We start from the raw sequence: 10117 nt of genomic DNA on the forward strand, positions 1-10117 counted from the left end.
AATTTTTTTAATTCATTTACTAAAAAACCAAAATCTTTTCTATCTTTCAACATCTTAGGCGGTAGTTCTTTATAAATTCCAATTTGAGCTCCCTCCACTTGCACAGAAGAAAGAAAAGATTTTTGCAAAATATCATTTCTCATTCTTCTATCTGTAAAATATATCACCACATCTCTAGGCAATTGTCTTTGTCTGGCCACCCACGAGTTCACTCTGTAAATTTTGTCTATTTTGTAAAAAATCTCTTCAGAATTAATTTTTAACAACACAGCCAAAGCATCAGCACAAATCTGTCTCAAGTCTTGTCGGTCATTCTCCTTAATACCTCTAATTCTTATAGCGAATTCCATAGACCGGAATTGCATCATCGTAATTTCATTTTCAACTCTCTGCATTTTATTATGCACATCAGAAATTTTGAAATCAGTATCCTTTATTTTGACATTCACTTCTGATTTAAATTCTTCCAATTTAGAGTCCACTTTAATAATAATTTCTGACAGGCCAGACACCGCATTCGATAATTTATCAGTCACCTTGCCATAATTCTCTTTCACCAGCTTTTTCATTTCATTAATTTCCTGCTTAATTTCCTGTTGAGATTTTTGAAATTTATCATCCATTTCCTGTTGAGATTTTTGAAAATTATCATCCAGAGCCTGAGTAATAAATTCTTTTAAACTTTCAAAATCAAAATCTTTTTTCTGACTCTGCTGAGCAGGAGGAAACTGCTGTTCAGCTTTGTGTGTGGGGGATCCCCCCCTGCTGCCTTGCCTTCCTGTTTCTTTGAAGCCATTCTGCCACGTAGATTAGGTTTTCTGAAAAAGGAGATCCTTTTTCTTTTTCCACCACCACAAAGTCCTCTAAAAAAATCCCCCAGGTTTAGTCAAATTGGGGATAGAATTAAACTGAAGCGAGCTCAGGCTTATTTTAAAAATAATTTTTCCCCCTCTTCTCCTGATCCTGCTTGTTACAAGCAGCGCAACTTTGTAGCTTATTGAAATAGCTTTACAAGACCACTCTCACCCTCAGCTTGTTAACGCTGGAGCCGGGCGCCATTTTTCCAAGCCACTTTCACTCGCTCAGATTTTTGCTTAAGTCAGAAAGTCACAAGAAAGATAATACTTGCAGTTTCTTGGTTTAAAGGTTCAGGTTGTTTTTTCCGCTAATTATTGAAGTTAATTTCATTCAATTTGGATGTTTGCTGCAGCCGGCTTGCTCTGCGGAAAGCAGAGTCGTCCCACGCCGTCCGGAGTCTCAGCAAGTTGAAAGGGAGCCGCGCCTGTTTCCTCCCCAGTAGCGATCTTCTGGGGGCTCACAGGGGCTTGACCTGCGCCTTGCTTACTCTCCTCCTCTAATCCTTCAGATTTTGGAGTTTTCAAGCCGCTTCTCGGAATCGAAGCGACTCTACAGGCGGCGGGGCTGGCGGTCCTTGAAGAGGGACCGTCTTTCACCGGAGGCAGACAAACCGGAAGTCTTTTCAGGATACATCTTGATGTCCTCATAATTTGAAGGTTCTATGTTAACCTGACAAACCACGGTCACTTTATACCTATCAGGTGGATGTCTTTCCCTATTAGATCTCCAAGGCAATACAGGACTTATTGCAGGTATCTCCTCCCCTAAACCTACTTCCTCTTCTTCATCCTTAATAGAGACCTCTACATTGTCTATATCCTCATCAGGGGTATCGTTGAACATTTGATGCTCAATACTAATATTATTGTCATCCTGTCTGTAATCTGCACGCTCAAGTTTCTCCCATCCTTCGTGCTCTAGAAATTTTGCATTTGCACTACAGTAAACACTAGTAGTTCCTGGTGCCCAAAATCTAAAGGACCGGTGATTTGAGTCATAGCCAACAAAAAACATTTTTCTGGCTCTCTGTTGTTCCTTCCTCCTCACATTAGATGGAATATGTACCCAAGCAGGGGCTCCAAATGTGTGCAAGTAAATAAGGTTTTGTTTCCTCCCATGCCATAATGTAAATGGTATTTCACCCGTATATGAATGTACAACGTTATTTAGTACATGGTTAGCACACATAACAGCCTCACCCCATAAGGTTTCAGGCAAACCAGAATCTGTCAACATTGTTCTAGTCATGGCTTGTAATGTTTGACCCCTTCTTTCAACATAAGCGTTGAGTTGTGGTCTATACGGTGCAGACTGTTTATGCTGTATTCCTGCCTCTTGCAAAAATTTCTCTAACCTTTGGTTAGTAAATTATGTGCCATTATCAGTTACTAAGCACATTACTTTAAACTTCTGTTTCCTTTCTACAAATCGTAGCCAGTTATTTATATGCTGGAATGTTTCACATTTCGTTTTCATTAGATAACAGAATCCGTATCTAGAGTAATGGTCTACTATGCTTAGGATATAGCAGGCTCCTCCTATACTGGGTTTTTTGGGTCCAATCAAATCTACAAACACTACCTCTAATGGCTTTTTGGTTTTAAAACCATTGATACGATTTGCTGGGGTTACCCTGCTTTTTTGCTGACTACAGGCGTTACAATTCAAATACTTACTACATGATTGTAGTTTTATCCCTTCAGATAACTGAACTGTTTTCTTTAACATCCTGAAATTTATATGCCCTAGTCTCTGATGCAACAGATGAATACATTCATCATGTGGTTTATCATTCCTATAAACTGACTTAGAATTAGCCACTAATGCTGGTTTCTCACGTAAAATGAATAAATCATTTTCTAATATTGCAGTAACATTTCCATCTTTCTCAATTAAACACTTATCATTTTTAAATGTTACTGTAAACCCAACTTGCAATAAAGATTTAACAGATAGCAAATTATATTTTAAACCAGGAATGTATAACATTGGCAACGGTTCATTACTAAATGACCAATGTGCAACACCCTCTCCAGCTACCTTAACCTTCCAACCATTGGCTAATTTAACATGTTGATTACTCTTCTTCAATTCAACAAAAAAATTTCTATTGCTAGTAATAGATTGAGAAGCACCACTATCGACAACCCACCAATCCTGGTTCACATTAGTAGTTGAACTGGATATAGCTAAATTACAACCCTTCTTGGGTCTATTATTGTCCCCAACAGACATTTTCTTATTCTTACAATACTTAGCTATATGCCCTTTAGCCCCACAAGCAAAACATCGTTTTACAAAATAAGCAGTTGAATACATTTTTTCTTCTTTTGGTTGTTTTACTCTCAATTGATCCCTTTCTTGTCTTCTTCTGGACTCTTCCAATAACCTACCGGTTATGCCAGTCAATGTGAGTTCATCTCTGGTCAAAACCTCCAGTGAAGGAACATAGTCGTCATAACTATCGTCCAAAGAAGAAAGGATTATATAAACTTGTTGTAGTTCCGAGAAAACAAGTTCCTTTTCATGCAGCTCCTGGAAAATTCTGGTCATGGATTCCAAATGAGCCATCATATCTCCTCCTTTAAGAAGATGTTGTTTGAACAATTTCCATGTGAGATATATATGAGCACCCACACTGTCACGAACATATAGTCTCTTCAACTTGGTCCAACACCTAGCAGTGGATTCCTCGCCACGAATATGGACAAGCTGCTGGTCATTCAGTGTCAGTCCAATTATGCAAAGAGCTCGTTCATTGTCTCTGTTAAACTTGGCCAATTTCTTCGCATCTTCATCGTCATCAGGATCCCATGCTGTTACATCTGGTGGATTATTTACTACGTCCCACAGTCCTTCTCTACGCAAAAGTAGATTACATTTGGTAGACCAGGATACATAGTTTGTTCCATCCAACCAGGTTATCATGGAAATATTCGATACTTGTTCTTGTGCCATCTTCACTTGGATTATATATCACAAACACAGTTTTCTGTATTATTCACATTAACTCTCAGTTCTCTATATAGCTCTGTTTAGCTCTGAGCAATCCTAGTTAGTTCTGGTTGGCTCTGGGCCCATAATCAATGTTAAGGATATTGTTGTGTTAACCAACCAGCAGAGCATAGAGCACAGGGAAACGGTGCTGAGAGCGATGAATAAAATACATACAAACTGGTTTATCAAAGTTTTTACTTTGTAGTGAAAAACAATCTCATAGTCTTTAAACAATCCAAGTCTTTGCCAGTCAAATCAGTCCAGTGATACAAAAGTCTTCTTACCATACAAAACAGCAGTAGATAATAAATAGCAGCACAGTCACGCTGGTAACAGATCACGATGGTAGCATATCCACCCACGATGATAGCTTATCCACACACGATGATAGCATATCATCAATGGCTACATTTCAGCTCCCTTCTTAAATACAGTTACAACAGAGCTTATCCAATCAGGATACAATGACTCAGCATTACAATGACTCAGCATTACAATCAGCAGTACTTATTAAAGTCATAGAATACATATTCATGTTAAAGTCATAGAACACATATATTGTCCATATATTGCCTGGACAACCTGTTAGGCTTACACCATATCCTAACAGCTACAGTATGTTCCCCATTTTCAGCTCCTATACAAAGGGAGGATATAAATTAACAAATAAATAAATATTGTTGATTTTTAAAAGAATGTCCCTACACACAAAAGCTATTAGGAAGCTATGCTCTCTTCCCTAAAACTTTGGTATCACACCGACAGACTCTAAGTTATAGTGGTTGAGCAAAAGGCAACTCTATATGCTCAGAGGAAATCTCTGCTTCACTGCTACTTCACATATGCCAGAACATTTTTTTAAAAAAAGCCTTTCAGAACCAATCATGTAGTTAAGGCAGCTTTGCCAGTGGATGGGTGAGAAAGGAAGGAAAGAAGGGGGTGGAATTCTGACACAGGAAATGGGTCTCAGCATGCAGCAGATGGAGTATCAGCTGAGGAAAGGAAGCACTCACATGGTGCAGGAAGCAGCTGCCAGTATGTGATGGGTGGCTCATGCACCCCTCCAACTCGCTCAGTAGGCAGCTGGAATGGAAGGCCAGCAGCCGCTCCCACGGGGCCCAGACGGCACTGCCCAGGCATCTTAACTCAGCTGTCCAAGCCTGTCCCCCAGGCTCCTGAGACAGAGAGAGGGGCTGAGTAAGGGCACCCACGTACTCCCGCTTGCACTCCAGCAGCTCAACCAAAAGCTGCTGTTGGACCCTGAGGAGAAAGAGGGAGGAATGGTCACATTCAAAGTCACTCAGCTGTGCTTGAACCATCTGGTGACAGCCAAGTCTGTCAAGTGAGGAATGTTACAACACATCTGGCAACAGAATATCAGCACAAGGGTTATCAGCTGCTTCTGTCCCAGACTGCTCCTCCCCCACCAAAAAGCCTTGTGCGATCAGTGTTTTGAACCATGCTGCATATCTATACATGTATAATTTTATTTAAATTGGGTGTAATTCTGGTTCAAGGTGCCTCCAGGTTATTTTATATATTTAAAATATTTATGTATCACCTGTCATATGGTATTCTGTATGCTGTTTCTCCAGGCACTATGCAAAACTTAAAATGCATTTTATTGCACTCGGATGTAATCAAAACATATACATAATAAAGCAGTGCATTCAGAGAAGAGGCTTCAGATCTTGCACAACTATAATACCTCACTGCTATTCATTAAAGCAGCTCATCATTTTTCAGATTTCTGTGCCAGGCTGGGAAAAAGATGTAGTTGCTTTAAGATTAGAAATAAGTCAGCTCATTAAGGTAGCAGCATACTTTTTTTAGGTTTGTGTAGAAATCTAAAATGCAACTAGTTGCTTTAAAGAATAGCAGAGAGGTGCTGCTTTCACCAATAATTTTCTAAACATATACAATCCTAATGCAGAATAGGAACACACAAGAACACCAGGAAGTAGTATGAAGGACAGTACTGTAAAATGCTTATTACATTATGATGTGGCTGACCAGTGTGCTAGCAGATTAGCTGTTGATAATGGATTTTGGTCACCACAGAGTTGGCAGAGTGAAGGATAGCTTATCTTGTCTCTCAAGCACAACTCAGCATCAACTCTGCAGAGCAAGCTTCCACAAAAACATGTGTTAATAACAAAGTCTATGACAATGAGCTTTTTAGATGGTATTTTTTTAGAGGACTACGTCCCATGTAAATAACAGAGTAACCAAGGTGCAAGAAACCACTTAGACCACGAAATCCAACCCCCTACTTAATGCTAGAATCCAAATTAAAGCCTTCCCAAAAGATAGTTGTCTATCTACGCAATCTAAAACCATCTCTATCTATTGGACCTGATGGACTATGTGCATACTTCTTAAAAAAGCTTTCCACTGCAATTGCAGAACCTCTAAGCATAATTTTTGAAAAATCTTTCAGTACCAGCACCTTGCCCTACCAATGGTCACAAGCCAAGGTCATCGCTATCTTCAAAAAGGGAGACCCTAGCCTAGTTGAAAATTACAGACCAATCTCCTTATGTTGCGTCACCTGCAAAGTCATGGAATCAATCATTAACCAATCTATTACCCTCCACCTAGAGACAAACAACCTACTTTCTAACAAACAATTTGGTTTCAGAAAAAAATTATACTGTAATCTACAACTACTACATTGCAAAAACATATGGACTACACATCTCGATCAGGGCAAAGCAATAGATGCAGTTTACATAGACTTCTGTAAAGCTTTTGATTCAGTGGTACACGACAAATTACTTCTAAAACTAATATCCTATGGCATTTCTGGACTCCTACATAAATGGATAGCTGCCTTCCTGTCAAGCAGACAAGTGGTCAAAATAGGAAGCGCTCTATCAAATCCTGTACATGTTAATAGCGGTGTTCCCCAAGTCAGTGTTTTAATTTAATTTAATTTAATTAATTAAATTTATATGCCGCCCCTCTCCGAAGACTCAGGGCGGCTCACAATACATTTTAAAAAATAATTATAAAAAAACATTAAAAATTAAAAACATTAAAAACATTAAAAACTCATTCACGCCATTCATGGCCAGATCTCGCCAGATCACAAGAGCGAGATCAACAGCCCCAGGCCTGCCGGAAAAGCCAGGTCTTCACCACTTTTCGGAAGGCCAATAGGGTGGGGATGGTCCGGACCTCAGGAGGTAACTGGTTCCAGAGAGCTGGGGCAGCCACAGAGAAGGCCCTCCCCCACGGGCCCACCAGCCAGCATTGTTTAGCTGACGGGACCCGGAGGAGACCAACCCTGTGGGATCTTACTGGTCGCTGGGAGCTATGCGGCAGAAGGCGGTCTCGAAGATAACCTGGCCCTGAGCCATGTAGGGCTTTAAAGGTAATAACCAACACCTTGAATTGTGACTGGAGACCAATAGGGAGCCAGTGCAGCTCGCGGAGAATTGGTGTAATGTTGGTGTAACTAGGTGCACCCACGACAGCTCGCGCAGCTGCGTTCTGGACCAACTGTAGTCTCCAAACACTTTTCAAGGGTAGCCCCATGTAGAGCGCGTTGCAATAATCTAACCGTGAGGTGACAAGGGCATGAGTGACTGTGAGGAGAGCCTCCCGATCCAAGTAGGGTCGCAATTGGTGCACCAGGCGAACCTGTGCAAAGGTCCCCCTAGCCACAGCTGTCAGATGTTGCCCTAATCTTAGCTGTCAGTCTAGGAGGACGCCCAAATTGCGAGCCCGTTCTGAGGGGGACAATTTCTCCCCCCCCCGAACCAAGGATGGACAATCGACATAGTCTTTAGGAGGCAATACCCACAGCCACTCAGTCTTGTCTGGGTTAAGTCTGAGCCTGTTGAGTCCCATCCAGACCCTCACAGCCTCCAGGCACCGGCACATCACATCCACCACATCACTGAATTGATGTGGGGTAGAGATATACAGCTGGGTATCATCCGCGTATTGCTGATACCTCACCCCGTGTCGTCGGATGATCTCACCCAGCGGCTTCATGTAGATGTTAAATAGGAGGGGAGAGAGGACCGAGCCCTGAGGCACCCCGCAAACGAGGGGCCTAGGGGTCGACCTCTGTCCTCCTACCAACACTGACTGTGACCGACCAGAGAGATAGGAGGAGAACCACCGTAACACGGTGCCTCCCACTCCCAGCTCCCTTAGTCGTCCCAGAAGGATACCATGGTCAATGGTATCGAAAGCCGATGAGAGGTCAAGTAGCACCAAGATGGAGGAATGACCCCCATCTCGGGCTCACCAGAGATCATCCATCAGCGTGACCAAAGCAGTTTCCGTGCTGTAGCCAGGCCTGAAGCCAGACTGAAAAGGGTCTAGATAATCCGTTTCCTCCAATGACCGCAGGAGCTGAAGTGCCACCACTTTCTCTACAACCTTTCCCACAAAGGGTAGGTTGGAGACTGGATGAACGTTCTTTAATTCTGCTGGATCCAGGGAAGGCTTCTTGAGGAGGGGCCTTACAACCTCTTCCTTTAATGGTTGCGGGAAGGCCCCTTCCCTCAAGGACGTGTTAACTAAAGCCTGGAGCCAGCCTCGTGTCACCTCCCTGCTGGCCAAAACCAGCCAGGAGGGGCACGGGTCCAACAAACAAGTGGAGGAACTCATCACTCCTACAGCCTTGTCCACTTCCTCAGGAGTCACAGGCTCAAACTCATCCCACACAATGGGACTAAGACCTGCCCCGGTCATCTCAGTCGGAATTGCCCAATCAGAGTCCAGGTCCATCCGAATCTGAGCGACTTTATCCGACAGAAACGGCACAAACTCCTCAGCTCTACCCTGCAAGGGCTCCTCCACTCCCCCTACATTAAGGAGGGAGCGAGTCACCCTAAATAGGGCGGCTGGGCGCGAATCAGCAGATGCAATAAGTGCGGAAAAATGTGAGCATTTTTGCCGTCCGTATCGCCACTAAATAAGTCCTAATAAAGGCTCTTAAGAGTGTTAGGTCAGATTCGGAGTTACTGGTCCTCCAGCGTCGCTCTAGACATCTCTTCTGGCGCTTCATCTCCCGGAGCTCCTCGGTAAACCAGGGAACTTTCCTGGATCCACTGCCATGGAGAGGTCGCAAAGGCTCAATCCGGTCCAGTGCCCCAGATGCTGCCCTATTCCAGGCAGCCACCAGGGACTCAGCCAGACTGTGGACAAGGGAGTCAGGTATCTCCCCAAGCTCCTTCTGGAACCCTTCAGGGTCCATTAGGCGCCTGGGGCAAAACCACTTAATCGGCTCCGCCTCCCTGCAATGGAGGAGTAGTGCCCTGAAGTCTAACCTCAGCAGGAAATGATCTGACCACGACAAGGGAGAAGCATCTATACCCCTTAATTCCAGATCATATCTCCACTGCCCCAAGAGAAACACCAGGTCAAGTGTGTGTCCCCCCTATGAGTCGGACCCTGAACTACTTGGGTCAGGTCCATGGTTGTCATGGAAGCCATGAACTCCTGAGCCACATCTGAGGATTCGCCAAGTGACGGCAAATTGAAGTCCCCCAGTACCATAAGCCTGGGGAACTCCACCGCCAGTCCGGCTACTGCCTCTAGCAGCACAGGCAGGGCTGTCATAACGCAGCTGGGAGGCAGGTACGTCAACAACAAGCCCAACTGAGCCCCTGAGTCCAACCTCAAGAGGAGAGACTCACACCCAACAATCTCAGGGGCAGGGATTCTGTGAGACTCTTCCGGACAATACCTGCCACTCCTCCACCCCTTCCCTGGAGTCGCGGCTGATGCAATATCTGGAACCCGTCTGGGCACATCTCTGAGAGGGGCACACACCCCTCCTGGCCCAGCCAGGTCTCAGTTATGCATGCCAGGTCAACCCCCTCCTCCAGAATTAAGTACCGAACGAGGGGGGCCTTGTTAACAACAGACCTGGCATTAAACAGCAGCAGCCTGAGGCCAGGGCCCTGACATCCCAAGTCACCAGGTATACGAGGTGAGCCCGGTGAACCTGAACCAGAACCAGAGGGTCCAGAACAAGTAATCGCTTTGAGACAGCGAGTCCTAGTTCCCCAAGAGCAGTCTACCCCTCAGCTCCCGCCATATCTACCTCTCCCGGTCATAATCGCAATACTCCAGCTCTCCAACACCCCAGAGATCCCCTCCACCACCTCAATGGCCCCCCTCCTCCCCAGCAGGCAAGGCACCCCACTCATACCGAGCCAGAGGTCATATCTGAGCCCCCATCTTTTTTTAGGTCCAACACTCCTCATACTTTACATAAATGACCTTTGTGATCATATTA

The sequence above is a fragment of the Pituophis catenifer genome, unplaced genomic scaffold, assembly GCF_029215685.1.
Source record: "Pituophis catenifer annectens isolate HBS135680 unplaced genomic scaffold, rPitCat1.0.hap2 SCAF_5, whole genome shotgun sequence".
Taxonomy (NCBI): Eukaryota; Metazoa; Chordata; class Lepidosauria; order Squamata; family Colubridae; genus Pituophis; species Pituophis catenifer.